The following is a 16,021-nucleotide window of genomic DNA, read 5'->3' as shown; positions in this document are numbered from 1 at the left end:
TTTATAGAAAATAATTGTTAGTGACTCTCCAACATCTAGGTAGAGTATCAAGAATTATTTCTTTCGAAATATTATTTTTATTTTATTTTATAGTATCACAACTTTTTTTTTAAAATGTGTTATTCTTTTTTTTAATTGTAAAATATTTTATTATCAAACAGTAAATTAAAGAGAGAATAATGCCGACAATTATCGATGATAACATGCTAATGTATATATGCTAATGGATGTCATATAAAATGAAATGCAATTTAAAAGTTGGATTCTTAAGTATAATGAGACCACTCCGACTCTCCAACATCTAGGCAGAGTTTAAGTGTGACTATTTATATTTAAGATCCCAATTTACTATTATACTTTTTATTTATTAATCTTATTATTAATTTGAATTAAGAACTCGTGTGAAAAACTTAATGAAATGGAGTTTCCTAAATACCTCATCATTTAGGGTGCATTCGGGAACAAATCATTTCATGTGAGACTTTCACACGTATCCTTAAGGTTTTAAAATAGATTTAGGGTAAATGTTTAGGGTTTAAGTTTGGGGTTTAATTAAAACGCGAACATCTTTAAAAATCTTCAACATCTAGGCGGACTTTCGGAGCAAGTTCAATTTCTATAATTTTTGAAAATTAATCAAAAATTTCTTATATCTTTCATTTTTTTGAAAATTTATTAATAATAATTCCCCAACATCTAGGCGAAATTGTTTTTTAAGAATATGTTTTATTTCCTCCAACATCTAGGCAAGGAAAAAAATTTCTATTATTGTTATTATTTAAGCATTTTTAATAGATATTTTTAATTATTACTTTACTTTGTTGTCATTTTATTATTATTAAAACAATTAAAAAAAACTTATTCTAACAAATTTAAAACTTATCATGCATAAATATAAAAAAAGAAAAAAAAACTTAAAATAACAAAAATAATAATATACAAAAAAATAAAAAATTCAAAAAAAAACTTTTTTTTACCTGAACCGAATCGGTCAACGACGGTTCGGGTTGACGATTCGATTCGACGGTTCAAGTACGATTCGACTTGATCTAGGCACGATCTGGTTGGTTCAGCGATTTGGTACTAGTTCAGTCAGACCGGTCAGAGGCTAATGGAAAAATGGGTCGCGGGTCGAGTGCGCGAACCCCTGATCAGGTCGTGGGTTGACGCGCGGATCCAGGGTGCTTAAAACGATGTCGTTTTGGGCGTTTATTGAAACGACGTCGTTTTGGCTATTGGCGACTTATATAAAAGTTAAAAAAAAATTTTCATTCATTTCCTTCGTTCCTAAAAAAAGAAGAAGTTTTTTTTCTCTTTTATTTTGTTGCAGCCAACCTTGGGTCGGTAGCCGTCCGTCACTACGGTTGCAGCAATCCTGCTGGAGGCTAGCTCCGATTGTCGAGTCGATGGTAAAAAAATTCCCAAAAAACACCAAAATGTTTCCCTCGATTCACAGATCCGACCTTCTTTTCGAGAGAACAAGCCCCGATTGGCATAGATCGGGGTTTGAACTTTTCTGAGTTTTCTGTTTCCTCTTTTTATTTTTGTAAAATGAAGGCTGATATGATTTTTTATTCTTGCAGGGAGCTTCAGTGCTGAGGTTCCTCCCTACGAGAGAACTGTGTTTTTTTGTTTATTTTTTTTTTGCAATATTTTTTTTTCGCAGCATCACACTGCTCCCCTATTTGTTTTTTTTTTTTTTTTGGTTTGGCTAAGAGCTCTATAGAGCTTCGGTCTGCGTGTGTTTGAGGGAAGGACACAGGGCTCGACATGGGGTGTAAGCACGAGCCCCATGCCCTATTATTCGTTTTTATCTTATTTGACAGTTTGTCAACGGGATGAGTAATTAGAGGGGTGGAAGGTATGGTATAGTGATCAGAAGAGTGGGGTGTAGGGTCTGATGGCACTAGTGCCGGAGAAGGCACCACTGCCATCTTTAATTTTTTTCTTTTTTCTGTTTTGTTCTATTTTTTTTCTTTTTTTATAATTAATTGATTTTTAATTTTAATTAAATCAATTTTTTTATTCTTAAAATAATTACTTTTATTTACCGAATAAAATCGATGTTTATAGCTGTCCTTCTTTGTACATTACTGAAAATCATGAATATGACAAAGACGACGATTTTGTCTTGAAGTAAATCATGGATTTCTCAAAAGTTTTTCTTTTGTTTTTTTTTTTTTTATGAATTTTTAACCACAGTTCGAGTGATAAAGAAAATGACCAAGATGACATCGCGAGTTGAAAAATAAGAAATCAATTAAGGCAACATCACAAGTCGGATAATAAAGAAAATGATCGAGGCAACACCGCGGGTAAAGGAATAACAAGATCAGGATTGAACTTAGATTGAATCACCAGTCAAAAATGAGGAGAGCGGGATTAAACCACGAGTAAGAGAAATACTAAAGATTAGGATTAAACCGCGAATAAGAGAATAAAGAGATCGGGATTAAACCGTAAATAAAAAATAAAGAGATCGGGATTAAACATTGAATCAAAGAATAAGGAGACCGAGAATAAACCACGAGTTAAAGGTTAACAACAATCGAGGTTAAACTGTAATTTTAAATTAAAGAGATCGAGATTGAACTGTGAATCAGAGGATAAAGAGACCGAAATTAAACAGCGAGTCAGAGGATAACAATAATCGAAATTAAACTGTGATTTTAAATTAAAGAGAGATTAGAATTGAACAGTAAATTAAAGAATAAAGAGACCGAGATTAAATTACGAATAAAAAAATGACATTAACTTGGATTAAATCACAAGTCAGAAAATAAAAAGACTGGGAATAAATCACGAGTCAGAGGTTAACAAAAATCGAGATTAAACTACGATTTTAAATTAAAGAGATCGGGATTGAATTGCGAATCAAAATTAAGAGACTGAGATTAAATCGTGAGTCAAAAAATGAAATGATCGGGATTAAATCATGAGCCAAATATTGATGACAACTGGGATTGAACCGTAAGTTAGAGAGATAAAAGAGACTGAGATTGAACTGTAAGTCAAAAAATAAAAAAATGATTGAGATTAAACCACAAGCCAAATATTAAAAATAATTGGGACTGAACCATAAGCCAGGGGACTATATAAGACTAAGTTATGAGTTGAAGGGGATTAGGTACCCTATAGATCAACAGTTTTGATTTTAGGGAATGTACTAGCATACCGTCTTCAAGGCCATCATCTTTGTTTTCAAAAACAAACATATTGATTCTTCCTGATGTCTCATAAAGAAACCTTATATTCAACTTATTAAGAGATATATAATGTGTAATGATTATGATGAATGAAAAAACAAAGATGCCGTCAACGAATTATATCACGCATTTTCATCTAAGTTAATTCAACTTTTGGTTCAATTCTTTCAATCTTTAAAAGTCGCTTCCAATAGTCATGCCCTTCCAAGTCTTTCGATTCTCCTCCAAAAATCTTCGTCTTCTAGTGGACCCATTTGGCTTTTAATTGTTCTAAAAATCTTCTTTGAATTTTTTCTTTATCTTCTCTCTTTCTTTGTTTTCAGTGATTAATCAATCTCATTTTATTCTTTCTGCCCCCATATTACTATTTTTGTCATCTTTATATTGATTCTCTTTTTGAGCCATGCATTGGTCTATTATGAACTTTATCAATCAATATCTTAATTTTAAATGACAAATGCAATGTTTTTAGGTTCAAAATTGGGTGTGAAACAAAGTCAGTAATGGGGTATTTTGGGTTTAGGAAGATAAGGATAAGCCTTTTGGGACATAAAGAACAGTTAACTTAAAAGTATTTCAAGAACCAAATTATCAATTCTCTAGATAATGAACATTTGAATGACCTTGGCCTACTCAGACCAAGTTTTTTATAAAAACTCGTTACATTTACGATCTTGTCGCCTGTGATTTCATATGACCAATCCTTGCCTTATATCTGTGACTAATGAGAACTCGTCCCCTAAAAATTATCTTTTTTAATTCTGGTGATAATTTATCCATTCGGTGCCACTATTTCATTCTCTGAAAAACTTTCTCCGAGCTTCACCTTTATTTAAGCCACCTTTTTAGGTTTTCAGCTCAAATGACCTCTTTTGATTCAAATCGCCCTTTTCGGGTTTTTAATTTGAATCACTTTCTTTCTCTTTTTTTTATTATTTTTTTATTTATTTTTTTAAGCAAAATATTTCTTGACAGTATTCGAATTTATAGGGTTTGGTAATTCACCTTCGTCCATTTCTGCAAGGATCAGAGCCCCACAAGAAAAAATTTTTTTTACCACATGTGGACCTTTTCAATTAGGCGTCTATTTTCCTCTATTGTCATGTTGATATGGCAAAATCCTTTTCAAAACCAATTCATCTTTTCGAAAGCATCGGGGTTGTATCCTTTTGTCATGTGCTCGCATGATTCTCTTTTGATACATTTGTCCATAACTGAGTGCTGAGAGCCTTTTCTTTTCAATAAGATTCAGTTGCTCAAAATGATCCTGAACCCATTCTGCCTCATCCAATTTCGTCTCCATCAACACCTTCAGAGAAAGAATTTTCACTTCAATTGACAGTATAACTTTCATCCCATACATTAGTGAAAACGGTGTAGCCCCTGTGGAGGTTCGGATTGATGTTCTATAGGTAAGCAAAGCAAAAGGTAACTTTTCATGTCAATCCTTATATGTGTCAGTCATTTTTTCCAATATTCTCTTGATGTTCTTATTTGCAGCTTTCACTGCACCATTCATTTTTGAGCGATATAGTGCTGAATGATGATGCTTGATCTTGAATTGTGCACACAATTCTTTCATCATTTTATTAGTTAAATTGCTAGCATTATTTGAGATAATCTTTTTTGGGAGACCATACCAATATATTATCTCTCTTTTTATAAATCTACATACCATTGATCGCGTAATACTAGTATATGAAGCTTCTTCCACCCATTTTATAAAATAATTGATTACCACAAAGATAAATCGATACCCATTTAAAGCTTTTAGGGTTATGGGTCCGATCACATCCATTTCCCACATGGAGAAAGGCCATGGTGGTGCCAAGACGTGTAGTGAGATTAGAAGGAAATGAATTTTATCTACATAAATTTGATATTTGTGATACTTTCTAGCATAACTGATGTAATCATTTTTCATTGTAGACCAGTAATAACCAGTTTTCATGATCTGTTTGACCATCATATGCCCATTAGCATGTGTTTCATAAATTTTTTCATGTACTTCTTCAAGATCATTCTTGATTTCACAGCATCGAGCACCTTAGTAAAATCTGATCTCAACTTTTTTTATATAGGATTTCTCCATCAAGTATAAATCTTACTGTTAATCTTGGAATGATCCTCTTATCATTTTTTGAAATCTGCTCTGGGTAGTTTTGACACTTGATATATTGTACAATGTCATAGTACCATGGTTGTCAATCTACCTCTTCTTTCACGTTTGAACAGTGGGCTGGTAAAATTTTTATTTGTACTCTAATGGGCTAAATTCTTGTACTATTATTTAACTTTAACATTGCTGCCAAAGTAGCCAAGGTGTCAGCAATATGGTTTTCTTCTCGGAGAACATGTTGAAATTAGATCTCTTTAAAATATTTCATCAAGCGAGTTATGTGCTTTTGATATAACACTAGTTTCGAGTCCCTGGTCTCTCATTCACCTTTTAGTTGATAAATTACCAAGGCTGAATCCCCATATACTTTTAGTGTTTCAATTTTCTTTTCAATGGCCATCTGTAACCCCATGACACATGCTTCATATTCAGCAACATTATTTGTGCAGTTGAAATCTAACCTTACGGTACAGGGGTAGTAATTCTCTTCTAGAGATATTAGTACTGCTCCAATACTATGCCCCATTATATTGGATGCCCCATCAAAAAATATTTTTCATACTTATCTTACAGGCTCTTTATCTTCATCTTGCAAGATTGCCATCAAATCTTCATCTGAAAACTCAAACTTCATAGGTTCATAATCTCATGTAGTTTGATTGGTAAGAAAATCAACAATTGCACTTGTAATACCCTAGCCCAAATAATAATTGGCTAGACTAATACTAAAGCCCATCAGTTTATTAAGACATTATTTAGTAAAAGAAAAATGGCTGAAGTATTAGATGGAAGAAAACCTAACTATCGTGAAATAGAAAGGAAATAAAATTATTCTTCCTCATCTTCCTTAGGGTTAGAGAATATGAAAAATCAAGTTGGAGATTCACAATCAGAGGCTACAATCAAGTTAATCCCTTAAAGGTGAGTACATGCCCTCTTTTTATTTGAAAAGAAATATCAAGTTGATTGCTATTATTTGGAGTTGAAATTTTGAGAGAAAAACTAAGAAAAATCATGAAATCCTTCATTAATCTTGATGATCTATTTGGGTAAATTATTAGGCTTTGTTTATTTCACGTTCTTAAGATTTATTGATGATTATTGAATGGAGTTTGAAGGCTGAAAGTAAGGATTTGAGTTTTTAAAGATTGAAGGAGAAATTTTATTTTTGGATGAGATGTTGTGATCTGTAATAATGAATTAAAATAGAATTTTGCATTAATGGATAGATTATTGCTGTGATTATTATATATCATTGGAAAGCATGTTGAATCTAGTTTCTAATGAAACAAACGAAAGTCAAATCCGAGTTTTTTTTATGAAGAGTTGTCTAATTTTAACTTAAGGATATGCAGGCTGTAAGACAACAGCATCAGGGTTGAATTACGAAATTCTTCTTAATTTGTATACAAGGATTTACAGATTAAGCCATATATGTTTGGAAAGCTTATTGAGTCTACTTTCCAATGAAACAAGCAAAATTGAATTTGGAGTTTTCTGTGAATAAATATATAATTTTCATTAGAAGGTATACAGGCTATTTAGCAGCAGTATATGACGTGGATTTCAAATTGTTATAATTAATCTACAAGGAATTACGAGGTTTGTCATATATGGTTAGAAAGCTTATCAAGTATAGTTTCTAACGCATTAAAGAGATCATAATTCCGATTTGGATATATTGAGATATGACTGTTTTAATGAAAAGAGGTTAGGCTGCCAGTATTAATTAATTAAGTTAACCCTTTGTGTAACTTAATTGATTTTTGTATAAATGGTCTCAAAAAAGGTTGATTAAATTCTGATCTGTTGAAATGATCTTGGATAGGCCATTAATTATTTTGAGGGAAAAATAAGTGGTGAAATCGAATGGAGGTAAGTAGAATCTCACACACTTTGTTTGTTTTCGAATCTATGTATATATATATGTTTCTAAATGAAAGAATGTTTTATTTCTTTATTTTTTATGTATGAAAATATGATCAAGCAAATGATTATTTTGTGTTTCTCTATATAAATGATGGATCATGCTTATGAATAAAATGAGAAAATGATTTATGATTAAATAATGATTTTGTGATGGCTACGTTTTTACATCCCTGAAAAGTGGGATCGTCGACACCAAAACTAGTTCTACGATCCTGACTAACGGGTAATAGTAGTTAGCAAAGACATGATCATACGACCCTGCTAACGGGTAATAGTAGTTAGCGTAAGCCTTGGCTAACGGGTTATAATAGTTAGCAATGATCATGAGAATGAAATTATCGATATGGCCAATGTCACATGTTATAGCAGTAATCGTAGCTAATGATAAACCAATGATAATGATGATTTATGATGATGATGTTTTACGATGATTTTTAATGATTGATCCATGATTTGGTTTGATTATGATATTTGAATGATAGTATGTTTTGCAATGATTTATGAAGTGATATATTTTGACATTGATTTATGAATTTTTGAAATATTTAACAAAACGATGATCTTGAAATGTTTTGATATTATGATTTGATGAATGTTTTGAATGATCTATATGATGTGTAAGAAAACGATGCTTGATCTGATAAGGTGTGTGAACCTATACTTAATGAGCTGTGGTTTGCTCATTCTCTTTTTACTTTTTCTTTACAGATGACTAAGTGATAAGTTTGGTTAGCCTTGTGTAAAGCTAGAAGATGAAATGGGAAAGATTACTTAGTCGTCGGAGGCTATGTTGGCCAATGAGATCTTAAGAGATAGTTTTGTATTTTATATGGTTTGTATTTGGATATATAAAGATGTATTATCAGTTGGATTAAAGATATGAATTTTACTTGGTAGATTGTTTTATTAAAGAATTTTAAAATGTTTAAGAAAAAAAGCCTCGTATTACTTTGAGATATTCTTTAAGGTAATATGGTCGTGTTACATCTTGATCTCGGGGTGTGACAGCACTCTCTTTTATGGATTTTTGTGTCACATACACAATATCATATTCTAAGAGCATGACCTGTCATCTCGTTAGCCTGTCTAATAAAGATGATTTTTCAAAAATGTACTTGAGGGGATCCAATTTTGATATTAGCCACGTCGTATGGTAGAGCATGTATTGCCTGAGTTTACGAGTAGTCCAAACTATGGCACAACATATTTTTTTTTATGTGAGGGTACTTGGCCTCATACTCTGTAAATTTTTTACTCAAATAGTATATAGTATGCTTTTTTTATCAGTTTTATCTCTTTGTCCCAATACACATTCCATCGATTTTTCTTGAATCGTTAGATATAAAATCAACGATCTTCCTACAACTGGTGGAACCAACACTGGTGGGCTTATCAAATACTCTTTAATCTTTTCAAATGCATTTTGGCATTCTTCATCCCATTCACCAAGATTATTTTTACGAAGCAACCTGAAGATTGGATCACATTTTGAGGTAAGCTGGGATATGAAGCGAGAAATATAATTCAATCGTCCCAAAAAACCTCTCACCTCCCTTTACGTGCGTGGTGCTGATAATTTTTGAATGGCTTGAATTTTATCAGGATATACTTCTATACCTCTTTCACTGACTATAAACCCTAATAATTTTTCAGATTTAACACCAAAAATGCATTTGGTTGGATTCAGCTTGAGCTGGTATCTCTGTAATATTTCAAAAAACTGTCTGAGATTAACAACATGATCTTCCCCTTCCTAAGACTTAGTTATCATATCATCAACATATACCTCTATCTCCTTATGCATAATATCATGAAAGAAAGTGACCATCGCCTTTTGATATATGGCACCGGTATTTTTTAACCCAAAAGGCATAATTTTATAGCAAAACGTGTCCCACATTGTCACAAATATAGTTTTCTCTATATCTTCATGAGCCATTTTGATCTGATTGTAGCCAGAGAACCCATCCATGAATGAAAAAGTTGAGTGCTTAGCAGTGTTATTCACAAGGTTATCAATATGTTGCAATGAAAAATTATCCTTTGGGCTAGTCCTATTTAAATCTTGATAGTCCACACACATTCTAACTTTTCTATCTTTTTTGGGAACTAGGACTATATTGGCTACCCATTCAGGGTACTTAGCTACTTCTAAGAAACCAGCATCAAATTATTTTTTTACTTCTTCTTTTATCTTTAGTAATATTTTTGGCTTCATGCGTCTTAACTTCTACTGTACTGGTCAGCATCTAGTCTTAAAGGTAACCTATGCTCAACCATCTCTATGCTAAGTCCTGGCATATCCTGGTAAGACCATGCATATACATCCATGTGCTCTCGCAGCAGATTCACTAACTTTTGTTTCTCAATCGGTGATAGTGAAGTATCGATCCTAACTTCTTTCTTATTGTCATTATCTCTCAAATTTAATAGGTCAGTTGATTCCTGGTGGGGTTCTATAATTTTTTTTTGTTTCATCCATTTCAATAGATCATGAGGTAAATCATAGTCTTCTAAATCAACATCATTATCAAGCTCGCTAATGTGAGTCAAATTTTTAAAATCAAACCCAGTGTTATTACCTTGGTCATCCATAATGTTCATTATTAGAAAACTTGAAAATGGGTATAATCACAAAGAAATATATATTGATCTTGGCAAGGGCAAAGAGAATGGTAATGAAAAAGGAAAGAAAAATGAAAAACAGAGAACATGGTATAAGTGAAATGCATTGTATTCATCATTTTATTAAGACAATGAAAATAAGCCCATACACTTAACCTCCATATGCTCTTAGGCAAAAGCAATTGGAATTTTTAAGTTAAAAGGTTCAAGGACAACAAAAACGATACACCATTCTTTAAGTCTCCTACAAAAAAAAAAAAGATCTCTTTATCTTGCATGACTTTTTCATCTGTTTCCACTTGAAATCGTGCGAAAGCTTCCTCTAATCTCATTACTAGTCCCTCTTGTTCAATGTTGACCCGAGATAGATATGTCCGGTTGAACGAAAGGTTTCATACAAATAAGGGAACACCATTTTCTCATCAATCAAATTTTACCTTTGAGGCGTGCCATTCTTTTTTCTTTCTTCTCCAACATTACATTCTTTTTATCAGTAGTCGTAGGCTTCTAGCCTAACCCCCATCTTTTTTATCAGTAGTCGTAGGCTTCTAGCCTAACCCCCATCTTTTTTATTTTTAATTGAGCATGGTGCTCTTGCGATTCCTTGTAAAACTTTTTCTAAGCATTGCCTAGCTCACCAACCCTTGTCAGCAGTCTATTTGATCACCATATTCGTAGCTTTTGACAATTGAGAGATCGGTATCCTTGACTTTTCTCTTACGTAAGTAGCATTTGCTACTTCAAAAGCTCTAAAAGAACATTGAATCGCTTCTTCTGTTACCTCAACGTAGGGAGTTGTTAAGGTTTTTGTTATTAATAAATCTTTCTTACCATCTATACAGACTTATTTTTCTTCCATGATAAATTTTACCTTTTTATGTAAAGATAAAGATACAACTCTGATCGTATGAATCTAAGATCTTCCAAGTAGATAACTATATGCATGAGTTATGTCAATTACTCGAAATATGATATTGAAAGTATAAAGATCAATCTGTAATAAGATTTTTATATCATCAATTATCTCTCTTCGTGCCCCATTAAATGCTCTTACAATCATATGGCTATTTTGCATATGAGAAGAATCCACTGAAAGCTTTGACAATGTCATTAGAAGTATAACATTAATAGATGATCCATTATTAATCAGCACTTTACCCATAGTTTAGGACTTGCACTTAACAGTAATATGTAAAGCCTTAACACTACCATGTCCTTCCAGAGATATTTCATTATCATTGAAAATGATGAAATTTGAGGCTATAATATTCCTAATCATATGATCTACCTTATCAACAGAAATGTTATGCTCGACATAAGCTTGATTGAGTACTTTCAATAAAGCATTCCTATACGACTCAAAATTTAATAGTAGTGACAGTAAAGAAATATGAGCTGACAGTTTATTTAGATGGTCAACTACACTATACTCACTATATTTAATGATCTTTAGAAACTCACAAGCTTTTTTTCTGACATCGATTTGTTAACTTACACTTCTAAGCTTACCACCGATTGAGAATCTTGGTTTTTCCTTGTGTCTTCTTCTCCTATCTTACTTTTCCCTTTCTTGGCCCTTTCTGACATTTCAGGAGTGTAAATTCGACCACTTCGGGTCATTCTTCCAACTCATGCTATGTTAGCAGTATTTTTTGTACTTGAATTATTCGAGGTCATATTAGGCCCTCGCATCACTATATCATAATCGTATCTCCATGGGACTGTTTTGTCGGTTTGATAAGGGAATGAACTAGGGACATAAATGGTCATGGTGTCCTAGAATAGGAGATGGTTTTCTTAGTTAAAGGCTTTGGTTTCTCATCATAGTAGATAGTGAGGGGTTTAGGTATAAAAGATTTGCTAGGACGATCATCACATACTGTATTCACACTATTTTCATCACATTCATCATAAAACTTAATGATGGCCTCATCCATCAAGCTTTACAATATTCATTTAAAGTCCTCACAACTTTAGATCGAATGTCCCACCGACCTTTTATGGTACTTGTGAGAATGGTCGGAGTCTTCATGACTTTCATTATTATCCAAAAACAATGGTTGAATCATACACGTCTCGCATAAACAGTCATACACCCATTCAAAAAAAGTCTTTATTTCATTCACACATCTTTTGATTTTCATATCTTTTTCCTTATCCACCATATTAATTTTCCCTCTGGTGTGATCTGACAAAGGGTTTTACTAACACTTGGCTTGAATTTGGTGTCAAAAGTTAAAAGGCCATCGTTTATCAGACCCTGCACCTTATGTTTAAGTGCTGTGCAATTTTTAGTAGAATATCTTGTAACACCATAATAATAATCGTACTTAGCGTTAGGGTCATACCAACTCGGGTAAGGTGACTTTAATGATTTTACGTATGAAAGAGTGATAAGATGACCTCTCACCAACTGAGAGTACAAATCAATATAAGACATAAAAATTGGATCAAAATGAGGTCTTTCCCGATTATTATTATTTTGTAGGGTTCTTTGATTGTTGTTTGGATAGATTGTTGTTTGGATAGATTGGTTAGGAAAATGGTTTAGTTGGAGGTGTGGAGGTGTAATTGGATGGCTGAGGGCTAAAGCTTGGTCTGGGCGATGGTTGTCGGGGTACTCGGTAATGATATGGTTGTTGAGAAATTTAGTTAGCGATAGGGTAGTAAGGAGGGTATAAAGGGCTTATATTATATGAGACAGAAGGATGATGCGAGAGATTTCTATGAGTAACAACATATGTCTCCTGCTCTTTTTTTTGAACTTGTTGTTTTCTTTTCGGGCCCTTTAATTTTACCACTTTTGATAGCGCTTTCTATCATTTCTCCTGAGATTACCATGTCGGAAAAGTTTTTTGTGGCATTTCTTACCATTCTATCATAGTACAAAGCTTTCAATGTATTGACAAATAGCACAGTTATCTTTTTTTCAGTCAATGATGGTTGGACTTAGGTTGTCGCATCTCTCCACCGATACACATATTTCTTGAAGGTTTTCGTTGATTTCTTTTCCATATTTTATAGTGACAACCTATCAGGGGCTGTATCCAGGATAAGTTTATACTGAGCAAGAAAAACTTTGGCCAAGTCTTTTCATGAGTGAATTTTACTTCGATCTAATTGCATGTACCATTTTACCGTTGAATCAGTCAAACTATCTTGAAAATAGTGTATCAAGAGTTTGTCATTATGGGTATGACCCATCATCTTTCTATAAAACATGATAATATGAATGGAAGGACACTTTGTTCCATCATATTTCTCAAAATCTAGGGTCTTAAATTTTGATGGGATAACCAAGTCAGGCACTAGGCTCAGCTCATTGGCGTCCTCATAAATGTCATTACCTTCAATCGGTTTGAGCCTATCTTCAAGTTGGTCATATTTGTTTCATATTTTTGAGTTTATAATACGCTCTAACATTTCACAGGACTTTTCCTGTTCAATTGGTTCATCAAGGTTTGGTACTATAGTGGGATCAACTAGGATAGGCCCATAATTAGTATTTAAGTGGATTGATTGTTGCCCAGTAGCATGATTGACATAGGGATATGGCTGCACACTTAGTGGGCGTATGTGCATGCCACTAGGGGCTTGAGCTTGGGCTTAAGGTGGAGTGAATCCAAGAGGATAGAGTGGTTCTTTCGTATTAACTTTTTCTCCTGTCCTTGATGCCCCAGCAACTTCTTTACCTTTCACTGAACTAGTTAGTAATTGTCTTAATTTAGCCATCTAGGCTTCGATACTTTACTGTATCTCTATCACTCTTTCTTTTATTTTCTCTTATGCCTTTTTGACTCTCTCAAATCTGATTGCGTTCTCTTCTTGCATAACTCGAGCTTGAAAATAAGTATTATATCTATGTGGGATTATCTAACTTAAATTCTTCGACTTTGCTATCCTTGAACCTTAGTTTATTAACCATGAATTAGAATGCATGATATAATATCATTGCTTATTTGTCTTTATTAAAATGCATGTATGGAATAAATGATATACAAATTGTGGGTATTATTTTAGATCATCGAAACAAAAGGAAACTTTCATTAACCATAGGGCCTTTATACATCATCTGATCATTCTTACGTTAAAACCATAAAAACATTTGATTTGAGCATATTGCTTCCTAACTTCACATAAAAAATTCAGTAATCACTGATCATGGCTTTGAATTGGTACAATCTCTCGTTCTAGTGCTTTCATCTTTTCAACCATATTGCTTGCTTTTCGAATAGCCTTGTAGATTTGAGCAATCAAATGTTTGATGTATTGTTGTCTCCTTAAACTTTCTGCTTTTCACATCTCTCGAGCATCCACTTTTATGTTACAAGTATGGGCTCAATAATCCTTTCTCTTTTACCATTCATTCAAAATCTTATCTATGTGACTCTGATTGCGTGTGAATTGAAGCTCCAAGCTCATTAATTCATACTCTAAGGCTTTTTTTTCACTTTGCAAATCAGAGTTCCTGTTTTTATTCCCTCATTAGTTCAACTTTTAGCTTCTCACTTTCTCTTTGATGTCATGCTACCTTTTTAAAAGCTTCTGAAAGTTTTTTTTTCCATTCATGTTGTTTTTTGGTGAGTGCAAATGTCATTTCTTTGTTCTCTCGAGCTCTACTCTTCCAATACTCCATCATATCTTTTAATTCTTTCATATCCTTTTTAGATTCCTTTAAAGGTCTACTGTCCAACCTTAATTTCTTATTTTTTTGATGTAGATTTTACAAATCTTCTTTCAATATCTTTTGTTCCTTGGTCAACTTTATACTGCATTATCTTTCATTATTAAATCATATCTCAATTAGTTAACCTAATCTATCATAGCCATCTCTTTTTTCTTTAACTTTTTCTTTTCAATCTCAAACTCTCATTGGGAGATCTCAAAAGTCGACAATACCAATACTGAAATAGGAGTTGGTAACCTTTCTGAAACATCGATTGGTAGAGGCTTAATTTCGTTAACCTTTTTCATCCTTCACGTAAGGTAACCTTTCGCAACATTATCTGCAAATCTAGCTGGGCTCATTCGGTTGACTTGTTTTCATGCTTTGATGATTTCACGAACCCTTTTCACATAACCAGGTGTTTCATAATCAAATTCGAGTGAACCGAGCCTATGAGTCATACGGATGAACTATCGTGAGTCATATTATCTTTCAACCATAAGGGACGCGTAACTCACTGTCTTTCATATTCCTAACAAAGGTACTCATGACTCATCTTCATAACTATATAAGATGGCCATCGAAAACATCCATGGTGCCCTTCATCTTACATCCTCGCTAGTGAGCTTCAAAAAGAATGCCAACCACTGACCTTTTGTCTAATCTTTTCTCCATTCTTTAGCTATAAACTCATTGATAGGACTGAAATGAACGAAAAATGGCTGAAATGATGTCTTTTTTTTCCCCAAAAATGGTTTTTGAGCCAGACAAAAAGTAATTAAACACACCCTATAAATTATCCTTCACCTTTTTTTTGATAAAAATTAAGTGATCTAATAGTGTCTGCCGAAATAGTTGGTAAAGATTTATTCTTTTATCTAATTGCTCAAAAAAGTCAATCACTGATGCTTTTATATGTCCTAACACCTTAGAAATATATCATCAATCCATACACAGCCAAAGCAAACACATCCAATCTCTGATAAGTTTCAATATACTTCTTTATGTACTCGAGCAAAAAAACCGATGAAATGATCTTAACCCCATTCTTATCCTTTTTGTGCTTGTCTATCTCTTTAACCTCTACTTGTATGATCTTGGCTAACTTCTTTCTATATCCGATAGTCTTATGTTCTTTCTAATATATCTTATCTTGATTGGTAGACTCTATCCGAAGTAAAGAAAAATATTCTTCGATCGTGGGGGCCAAGTCTTATTGGTTGAATACAAAGCATTGATAAGATGGATCCCAGAATTGTATTACGGCTCTCATCAGTTATTCATCAACCTTCACTAACATAAGTAATGCCACATCTTCGTATTTCTTGAAAAAAGATTTTTTTTCTCTGTTCTCCATTGCTTCCAAATAGCTTTCAATTTTGATATATTATTCTGAATGAGATCCATATGCACTGATTGTGGTAGCATCGATATGTGATCATCTACTAAGCAATCTCTTTCTTTCCCCTAAGTACT

This window comes from Durio zibethinus, chromosome 3 (genome assembly GCF_047325235.1).
Source record: "Durio zibethinus cultivar Kanyao isolate XHJ-2024 chromosome 3, ASM4732523v1, whole genome shotgun sequence".
Lineage (NCBI taxonomy): Eukaryota > Viridiplantae > Streptophyta > Magnoliopsida > Malvales > Malvaceae > Durio > Durio zibethinus.
This window is presented reverse-complemented; position numbering follows the sequence as displayed.